General features: G+C 45.2%; 1 long non-coding RNA gene across 1 annotated transcript; it reads left to right on the forward strand.

Moving 5' to 3' along the window:
* The first annotated feature begins 4735 nt into the window (after positions 1 to 4735).
* Positions 4736 to 7860, forward strand: LOC109772760 (uncharacterized). The gene is made up of 5 exons (XR_002235171.4): positions 4736 to 5117; positions 5200 to 5278; positions 5760 to 5794; positions 6219 to 6323; positions 6518 to 7860. It is a non-coding gene; the product is annotated as an uncharacterized lncRNA (long non-coding RNA).
* The last annotated feature ends 2723 nt before the right edge of the window (positions 7861 to 10583 follow it).

The following is a 10583-nucleotide window of genomic DNA, read 5'->3' on the forward strand; positions in this document are numbered from 1 at the left end:
GGGGGGTTGCGGCGGCCAAGGGGGGGAAACTTCCCCCCCAAGTCAAGTGGGGCGCCCCCCCCCCCACCCTAGGGTTTCCAACCCTAGGCGCAGAGGGGAGGCCCATGGGGGGCGCCCCAGCCCACTAAGGGCTGGTTCCCTTCCCACTTCAGCCCATGGGGCCCTCCGGGATAGGTGGCCCCACCCGGTGGACCCCCGGGACCCTTCCGGTGGTCCCAGTACAATACCGATAACCCCCAAAACTTTCCCGGTGGCCGAAACTGGACTTCCCATATATAATTCTTCACCTCCGGACCATTCCGGAACTCCTCGTGATGTCCGGGATCTCATCCGGGACTCCGAACAACTTTCGGGTTTCCGCATACTCATATCTCTACAACCCTAGCGTCACCGAACCTTAAGTGTGTAGACCCTACGGGTTCGGGAGACATGCAGACATGACCGAGACACCTCTCCGGTCAATAACCAACAGTGGGATCTGGATACCCATGTTGGCTCCCACATGTTCCACGATGATCTCATCGGATGAACCACGATGTCGAGGATTCAATCAATCCCGTATACAATTCCCTTTGTCAAGCGGTACGTTACTTGCCCGAGATTCGATCGTCGGTATCCCAATACCTTGTTCAATCTTGTTACCGGCAAGTCTCTTTACTCGTATCGTAATGCATGATCCCGTGGCTAACTCCTTAGTCACATTGAGCTCATTATGATGATGCATTACCGAGTGGGCCCAGAGATACCTCTCCGTCATACGGAGTGACAAATCCCAGTCTCGATCCGTGCCAATTCAACAGACACTTTCGGAGATACCTGCAGTGTACCTTTATAGTCACCCAGATACGTTGTGACGTTTGGCACACCCAAAGTACTCCTACGGTATCCGGGAGTTGCACGATCTCATGGTCTAAGGAAAAGATACTTGACATTGGAAAAGCTCTAGCAAACGAACTACACGATCTTTGAGCTATGCTTAGGATTGGGTCTTGTCCATCACATCATTCTCCTAATGATGTGATCCCGTTATCAATGACATCCAATGTCCATAGTCAGGAAACTATGACTATCTGTTGATCAACGAGCTAGTCAACTAGAGGCTTACTAGGGACACGTTGTGGTCTATGTATTCACACATGTATTACGATTTCCGGATAACACAATTATAGCATGAACAATAGACAATTACCATGAACAAAGAAATATAATAATAACCATTTATTATTGCCTCTAGGGCATATTTCCAACAGAAATTACCAGGTAACTTCCTTTGATTATCCTCAGTTAATTATTGTGTTGTTCTATTCTAAGTCACACTATAGCCTACTTCGAAACAACTGCCCTCCTCAGTGGAAATCACAATGTAATTCTTAAATCCCCTAAATGAGATATAAATGAACGCTGCAGTTTCACTTTCATGAGACTGAATTGAGAAGATGCCACAATTTGACTCTTGTGCTTCGAAACATGTCACTCGGAGCAACTATCAGGCAATACAATTTCCCAAAAGAATCATATCTTTCCAAGTCATTGTTAAATTTCCCGCTGCAATGCGCGGGGAATCCTTTAGTTTACCAGTTATTTCATGTCTCATGACTTGTCCTCCATGTCGCGAGACTACTCCGCCAAACAGTCAGCTTCGCAATAACCCCAATGATCATCCTCAATGAGTTTACTATCTTCCTCGACAACACTTGGCACAGGCAGTAGACACGCCAATTTCTGTCTAAATAGTACTTTTCTTTCATCATGTACATCTCAAAGAAGACTTAGAATTAGACATACATCGATTAAATTTACTTTCTGTAAAGTATTATTGTTGTACTAACAGAAATTGTGAGATTAAACATTCAACAATAAGCATTTACAGATATTCTTGCACCAATATTGCACTCCAGAGTTCCCATAGCATCAGGCTTTGAGACAACAAGTAATTTTGTGCTATATTGATATATGTTAGCACCCAACCACGAAATTTACAAACTTAAAATAATGCACAAGCAAACAAAATAATCTTAGAAGATAATGTTCGCACAAAATAACGCCAATTTCATTTACCTTCATCATAGTGATGATAGAGATGAGATATTGAGAGGCAAAACTAATGTCATATTCACGAAGTTTGTTCATGACAGGAGAGGCCAAATTAGCAAATTGCTTCCACGCCGAGAACCGAAGATTGTGTGGGTTGTAAGAGATGTGAATCTGCCTGCCCGACAGATTTTTTAAGTGTCCGTGTTTATTTAGGGTTTGAAACAACACGTAGCATGGCTCTATCTTATTGATACGTTACAAAAAAATTCGAGTCTTTACCGAAGAAGCCTGTGCTCGAAATAATCGAGCACGGGCTTTTCTGGTCAAAACGTATCTTGTCTTTATCATGACTTATTTTCCTTGGTTAACAATACTTGTTGTTTTGCCGATATTTCAGGTTCATTAATTTTCTTTTTACCTAGATCTCCAATGGCAAGAATAACAATAAGTAGTCGCCTCATAGTATTTAAGTAAAAATGGACAAAAGGGCACATGATAGCTGACTCGTATATATTCTTGAAACTGTCATGTTCTTGAGATATAAATAAAATACACTAAGGGCTTGCCGTAGAGGAAGACATGAAAAATCCATTGGCTCACACTGTTGTCCTAATCCACGTACACCTGCAGTACACACAATTGTGAAACATCCATAGCCGCAACTGCCACTGGTAACCTACTGTAACTCGAAAGATGTATAATGCTGCTACTCCTATTACGTAATTGTACAAGCACCAATCATACCAGGTCCATTATTCACATCCAATGAACCCAAAGATTAGCATACCCAATAGTTAAATAATATACAAAATGGTGTTTTATCGATTACAGTTTAACGAAAAAATTCACCATTGCTTTTATTTTAGAATTAGCCCGCAGTTGTCCATCATTCAGTTGCTTTAGTACTATGCTAAATTTCTACAAGAAACATTTGAAATCGTCACGATAGAATTGCTTCTGTTTTGGAACTAATCAAACAAATAGGAAGAACACAATATTATTGCTATGATTTGCATCAAGAAACTTATAAAAATGGCAATACATGAGATCGGTTCTTACCACAAGAAGTGGATGCCTTCAGTTTTGACTCGGTGAGGTAAGGAAGCGGCATCACCTGCCAGCAGGGATTCGAGGACGGGCGAGATCGGAAGAAGTTGCGCCATGCGTGGAGGAGGGTTCATGGCATGACCTATCCACCTCGAGAATAACAGCAAGCACGCACGCACAACTGTTACCCCTGCCGTCGACCAAACCTCATTGCCTACTGGAAGGAGCGGCTATGGTGGCTCGATGGCATGGCCGTGGTGCATGTCATCCAGCAGATCGGCGACGGCGCGACGCTAGTTCTCCCCAACCCTCACTTCTCTGTAACTCTTCCACGAATTTTGTTATCTGGGAGCAGCACACAACCTGTTGAAGATACTCGGGGACGGCGGCCAGCTCGCACACAACCTCCAATGACGCAGGTGCGGCACTGGGAGGAGGAGGGCGTTGGATTATGCAGGGACGACATCGGAGAAGGACTGCAAGGTCAGAGGATCCGCGATCTGAGGCCTACCATGCTCGTTGCCTCTCAATGTCCACCTCTTTAAGGAGAACATGAGCAAGAAAGAAAATCGGCGGCTACATCCTAGGAAAGGAAAGAGAGCGGGAGAGATGAAGGGGATTGACGTCCATGCATATGTTTCCTTTTCGTGGTTTGTTTTTCTTTTTCTTTTCTTCCCTTTTTACGTGTGTACCGAAGAATCTCTAATCTATCTCTGAAAAATCAAATCTAAATTAATCAACTATACCATAAGTTCCTCAATCACATTAATTAATATTTTAGACAAGGTATGGTAACGTTAATTAATGTAATTTTTGAGACGTATTGAAATATTAATTAATGTGATTGAGGAACTTATGGTATAGTTGATTAATTTAGATTTGATTTTTCAGAGATTGATTAGAGATTAATCATAATTGATTTTTTCACATAAATACATTACGAATAAATGGAAGGAGTATCAGACGTGGTTCGGTTTTAGCATGGAAGGGGTGGTGGGAGGTGAGACGAAAATAAACCAGACGAAAATAAACCGGACGAAAATAAACCGGGACTATTCAACCAACTCGTCTATTAAGAATAGATAGAGATATAAAAATATGGAGTAGCTTTCATTGGTGGCAATCAAACCATGATTATTCGGCCCGTCAATCCGTTTCCTTCCCTACCACAGTTTTGGCATCCTTGCTAATCACTTCATTGACTCACTCAACCGTACCCTGTCACATCGTCCATTCGCACCACATGTGCTGCACGCACCTCCCTTATGCCACAGCTAGACTAACTCCACGTTTCAACTGGCCACAACCATCTATCATCAGTGTACCGAGTCCATGTAACACGTACTCCATCCGTCCAAAAATGCTTATACATTTATTTGAGGGACAAACTTGAGACAACCTTTTTTAGATGGAGGAAGTACGTGCGATTTTACATCGCCGTTTTCAAATTTCTCGTGGTCGTGAATTGACGGTTGATCGACCTCATGCACATACTACGTGGATGCATTAGAAAACTTGTACTAATCCCGGCACTGATGATGGCAGTAGGCTAACCTAATCGAACCCATTACGTGTCGCGCAAGGGCGCTCTCTCGTGACGTCCACGTCATCACAGGGGTACTGTGCCTGGCAGCCAATCGTGAGAAAGATTCGCGCTCGCCAGTGGGCGCTTTGTACGGCGAGACAAAAAAAGAAACGGATCGCCCAGCCCTAGCCTAGCGAGTCCTCAACTTTTCCCTCTCCCTCGTCCGCCGCCATCACCGGCGACCTACCCCACAGCCGCTGCTGCCAACCTGCACGGAGGCGGCGGCCTGGGCGACATGGCACTCTCGTCGTCTAGATCGAACTGAGCGGGAGGGGGAGAACAATTGCCGCCTTCTCATGCTGTCTCGTCTCCACCGTACCTTGTCTGCGCCGCGTGGTGATGACCGGCGGCACAGCCGGTGTTGGCGGCAGTGGTCGATCCCCTGGTTGTCGTAGCTTCTGGAAGGCCGGCACTAACGAGGCCCCCTCCGTCCCCATCCACGAGTTCCACGGTTCGTCTCTTCGATCCCCATCCTCCCTGGTTTTCGCGAAATCCCAACTCCATTTTTTTGCCCGGTCTCATATGCGCTGCAGACAGGGGACTTCGACCGCGCCTGCGTGCATCCCAGGTTCCTCCGCATCAACCTGACCTCCCACAAGTTGGCGTTCAGAGGTTTGGCGCCCTTGCCAATCCATTCTCCGATTTGGTTTAGTTTGGTGGAGATGTAATTGTTTGATAGTTTTCAGTTTGTCAGAACAAAGGGTACCAGGTAACTACAAGATACATTGCTTGCTGGTTTGTTACAATATTTGACCTGATGGGAGATATGATGAATTCCTTGCTGGTTTGTTACGATATTTGGTCTGAGTGGGGACAAGATGAATTGCTTGCTGGTTTATCTGAGTATCTTTGTAGCACTAATACTAAAAACACATGTTATCCATTTCTCCCTTGCTATTTCTATTTGGGGAAGATTATAGTTTGACCATTGAGTAGAAATCAAATGATTAATATTGGAATGTTTGCTGGATAAGAAGGTAGAAAAACTAGACGGTGTGGTACTCTCATGACTTCTCTTCTTTATGTTTGGTGTTCAAGATACTTATGCCACCATGTAAAATATTTATCTAATAACTTCTCTCTTCATGTGCAGCTATATCTGAACTTCTTGATAATGGAGTAGATGAGGTTTGTAATATCTTCTAACATCTTCTATGAATTAGATACTCGTTGATTTAAATTGTGTGATAATACTCGAATGTCTGATACACGGATTATTCTGTTGTAACTTGTAAGCTGAAATTTTGAGATGTCACACTCCTGTTTCTAGGAAAACCATGCTATACTGCTATCACATTTATTTATTTGTTTATTTTATTGTATTCGTGTATTATAACACAATGCTCTGTTCATCAGGGTGTTAATAACTTCACTTTCTAACAAATGCCTCATCACTGATGGGGGCGACATCGAACAACAATTCTGTGTGGTTAATACTGTAAATTTGAGAAATTGATTTGCAAGCATGTGCCCATTGCAAATTTGATGGGTACATTATACATTAAGAATTTGTATGACCTGACATTCACGGGTACTAATATTTTCTGAATAGGCATGAGTGAAAAGGTGATTAAGAATTCTGATGGACAGTGATGGGGCGGTATTTGTCGAGGTTGCTAGGTGGGTGGACTTTCCTTTTCTGCAAGGACTTCTCTAGGTGGGTTGTTCTGATTTCACAAGATTGAAAGAACTGAACATTCAGTTAATTAGTCATGTTATTGGGCACTGAGAATGTTTCTCGTATTAGTTTGTTAATATGCTTGGTTGTTACATTTAGAAGTGATGTGTTTGTCTCGAGACGTAATATTCTGCTCTACTTACGCTCTGAATTTGTGTGGGAAATTTATGCAGTTCTATGCTTTCACTTTGGATGACCGTGTGAAGCACTGAATTCTGACGTCGGCCTCGCCGCAGAAGTCCGCCCGCACCGCCGATCGGCGGGTGTCGAAGAGGCCCAAATCGCTCCCACTCTGAAGCTCAAGGAGGTTCCAATCACCACCGGCGAAGAGGATGAGGACATCCTTGATATGTAGCCACGCAAGGTGGATCCCTCGTCCCGTCGAAGCCGCGAGAAGAGGAGCCCCACCCAGACGACTTCCCCCCGTCTCCCGCGGATGGTTCTTCTTCCATTGAGACGCCCAGGCCCGACGGATCTTGCTCGTCGCAGCCCAGGGCCTGGTCCGTCGGAGCGGTCAGAGAGGAGTGGTGGATGTGCGTCCTCTTAGACGCCGCCTTTCAGAGAAGGCGGGGATGAGCGGATTGCAGCGAGGGAAGCGGCTCGGCTCGGACCGTCCATGGCGCTAGCACGATAGCTTGCCTCCTCTTCCGGCATGGCTATTGTTTTGGTCCACGCCGTTTCTGCCTCGACGGACACTGTCGTCGTAGGTGCCGATGAGGAAGAGGTGAGTTCCAGAGGAAGCGTCATCATGCCCAGTGTTCTATAAAGAAAGCCGGCGGCCAGAGACTTGTGATCGAGAGTTCGTGACGGGGAAATAGAGAATAGGGTAGTGAATTAGCGATGCGATCTCACGTCTCAGGAGTCACGATCGTACCGATTGGACGACATGATTGGATGCGTCTGGTGTACTTTCCTATGTTGCTACGTCTTTCCTTTGCTTGGGCTAATTTCATCCCAGGAGAAGTTATGGGCCGATGGGCCACCAGCATACAGCATATCTGGGAGGGGGCCCCTGGATTTGAGAGGCCTGGGGCGGCCACCCCCTGCCCCCCCAGGGCCGGGCCTGCGAGCATCACAGTGCCTTGGGCGCCTCGGCTGAGACGAGCTTGCGGAGGATGGAGGAGTCCCGGGATCCGTTGCCCACAAACTCGATGACGCGGGCTCGAACACGTCTCGGCCGTCGTCGGCGCCCCTTGCGAGCTCCCCGTCGAGCTCTGCTCCCGCCCGCCACTCGAGTGCGTCGCGGCCGGCTGCTCTCTCTAATGCACGTTCAGTGCTTGTTGTAGTGCCAAAGAAAGACAAAGGAGGAAGAGGGAAAAGACCAGTCAACATGCCCGCATGGCGAATTTTCTTTTGTCAACTCAGCTCCGACGGGTGGGCTTCATGGGTCAGAAATGACTTTTTTATTGCTAGTTTAGTGCTACTCATATATGTCAAAGTTTAGCTTTGCTTTCGGTGGTTTTTGTCATTAAAAAACTGATGGTTTTATGTGATTGTGGTGGTTTTATGCTTTTTACTCCCTCTCACATGACTATCTTTTTTTTCAAGCATCATTAACAGTAATTTTGCCCCTATGCTTGTTATAATCTGGTGCTTCGTAAGGAGAGCCATGGAATTGCGATTGTGGTCTCGTAGGAGTCCAGGGCTACTGGGGCGTACTTCTTAGTGAAGAACCCGCCTGAAGTAATGCACTCAGTCTCATGTCATGGTTTTTTTTTTGCAATGCTCATGTCATGTTTATATATGTTGCACAATTACTTCTCATTCAACTCATGAGGTTCCTACGTTGCCTGGTAGCTTCGGCTACAACTAGACATGAGATTGCTGATGAGATTGATCAAGTCTGAGCCTGAGTGTTGACATACATTCAAGATTACTGCTGGATATGTCTATGAAGTTTGAGCATGTTGTGTTTATTAGTATGATGTAGAAATTGTGATGATCTATTGGGTTGAAGCATTCAAGAGTCAATGAGTTACCATGGCTATTCTCACTGTTTACTACAGTACATCATTAGTATGATGTAGACATTTTTTCTTCCGAATTTTGGTAAATTATGCTAATTGTAGGGCCATGAAACCAAGACTTACAAACCAGTTGGGAGGGTGGGGAGGGGGCATCGGCCCCCTGGCTACAACGTAGCTCCGCCACCCTAATTTATCTGATTGCCATGAAGCTAGTGATTGTTTGCAAGATATAAGCGCGGGCCGTGAATTTGCCCTTGTGCTTGTTATAATCTAGTGCTTCGTAAGGAGAGCCATGGAATTGCGATTATGGTCTCGGAGGAGTCCAGGGCTACTGGAGCGTACTTCTCAGTGAAGGACCCGCCTGAAGTAATGCACCCAGTCTCATGTCATGTTTTTTTTGCAATGCTCATGTCATGCTTATATATGTTGCATAATTACTTCTCATTCAGCTCATGAGGTTCCTGCCTGGTGGCTTCGGCTACAGCTAGACAGGAGAGTGCTGATGAGATTGATCAAGTCTGAGCCTGAGTGTTGAGATACATTCAAGATTATTGTTGGATATGTCTATGAAGTTTGAGCATGCTGTGTTTATTAGTATGATGTAGAAATTGTGATGATCTATTGGGTTGAAGCATTCAAGAGTCAATGAGTTACCATGGCTATTCTCATTGTTTACTACAATACATCATTAGTATGATGTAGAATTTTTTTTATGAATTTTGGTAAATTATGCTAATTGTAGGGTCATGGAACCAAGACTTACAAACCAGTTGGGAGGGTGGGGAGGGGGGCATCGACCCCCTGGCTACAATGTTGCTCCGCCACCCTAATTTATCTGATTGCCATGAAGCTAATGATTGTTTGCAACATATATAAGCGCGGGCCGTGAATTTGCCCTTGTGCTTGTTATAATCTGGTGCTTCGTAGGACACCCATGGAATTGCGATTGTGGTCTCGGAGGAGTCTAGGGCTACTTGAGCGTACTTCTTAGTGAAGGACCCGCCTGAAGTAATGCACCCAGTCTCATGTCATGCTTTTTTTGCAATGCTCATGTGATGCTTATATATGTTGCACAATTAGTTCTCATTCAGCTCATGAGGTTCCCGCGTTGCCTGGTGGCTTCGGCTACAACTAGACAGGAGAGTGCTGATGAGATTGATCAAGTCTGAGCCCGAGTGTTGAGATACATTCAAGATTATTTCTGGATATGTCTATGAAATTTGAGCATGCTGTGTTTATTAGTATGATGTAGAAATTGTGATGATCTATTGGGTTGAAGCATTCAAGAGTCAATGAGTTACCATGGCTATTCTCACGGTTTACTACAGTACATCATTAGTATAACACTAGTAGAAAAAGAGGCTTCCATACGCCCCCATTAGTCCCCAAAACAATCGAACCGCGACAAAAGGGGCCTTTAGTCGCGGTTCGGGAGGAGACCCGCGACCAACTATCTGGGCCCAGCGCGCTCGGTCGACAGCTGGCGGACGGGAGGGGCTTTAGTCCCGGTTGGCCTGGCCAACCGGGACTAAAGGTCCCCGAAGGCCTTTAGTCGCGGTTGGCCAGGCCAACCGGGACTAAAGGCCCATCCCTATATATAGGACTCAGCTCACTTCACAATTTTCAGAAGGGGGTGGTGGGTTTGCTTTTGGTTCCTCCTATGCACACAAGGTGTTCGATGAAATGCCCGAGAGCCTGAAACAAACATGATATGAAGTGTCCGAGCCACACTTGAGCTTTCTCATTTATTTTTCCTCCGCGATCGCGGTTAGCAACTTGAACCTTTCATGTGTCATTGATAAAATATGCATGTGTGTAGTTCATTGTTTAATTTGTATTATTTCTAGCTAGTTAGTTTAACAAATGCATGATGGTTAATTATATACTTTATATAATAATAATGCAGATGAATCGGCAATGGATGTACGGTCCCCGACTCTCCGGCGAGTTCACTATGGGTTTGAAAGATTTCCTCATAGTGGCAAATGCGAACAAGCAGCAAGGTTTTATTATCTGTCCATGTGCTGTCTGTAAGAATCAGAAGGGTTACTCCTCCTCAAGAGACGTTCACATGCACCTGCTTCGGCACGATTTCATGCCAAGCTATAATTGTTGGACCAAGCATGGAGAAAGAGGGGTTAGAATGGAAGAAGATGAAGAAGGGGATGATATCAATGACAACTATCATGATCATTTCGGTGATACTTTCATGGAGGATGATGCTGAAGGTGGGGAAGGGTTAGGTGAAGGTGAAGAAGAGGCACATGATGAG

The sequence above is a fragment of the Aegilops tauschii genome, chromosome 3 (genome assembly GCF_002575655.3).
Source record: "Aegilops tauschii subsp. strangulata cultivar AL8/78 chromosome 3, Aet v6.0, whole genome shotgun sequence".
Lineage (NCBI taxonomy): Eukaryota > Viridiplantae > Streptophyta > Magnoliopsida > Poales > Poaceae > Aegilops > Aegilops tauschii.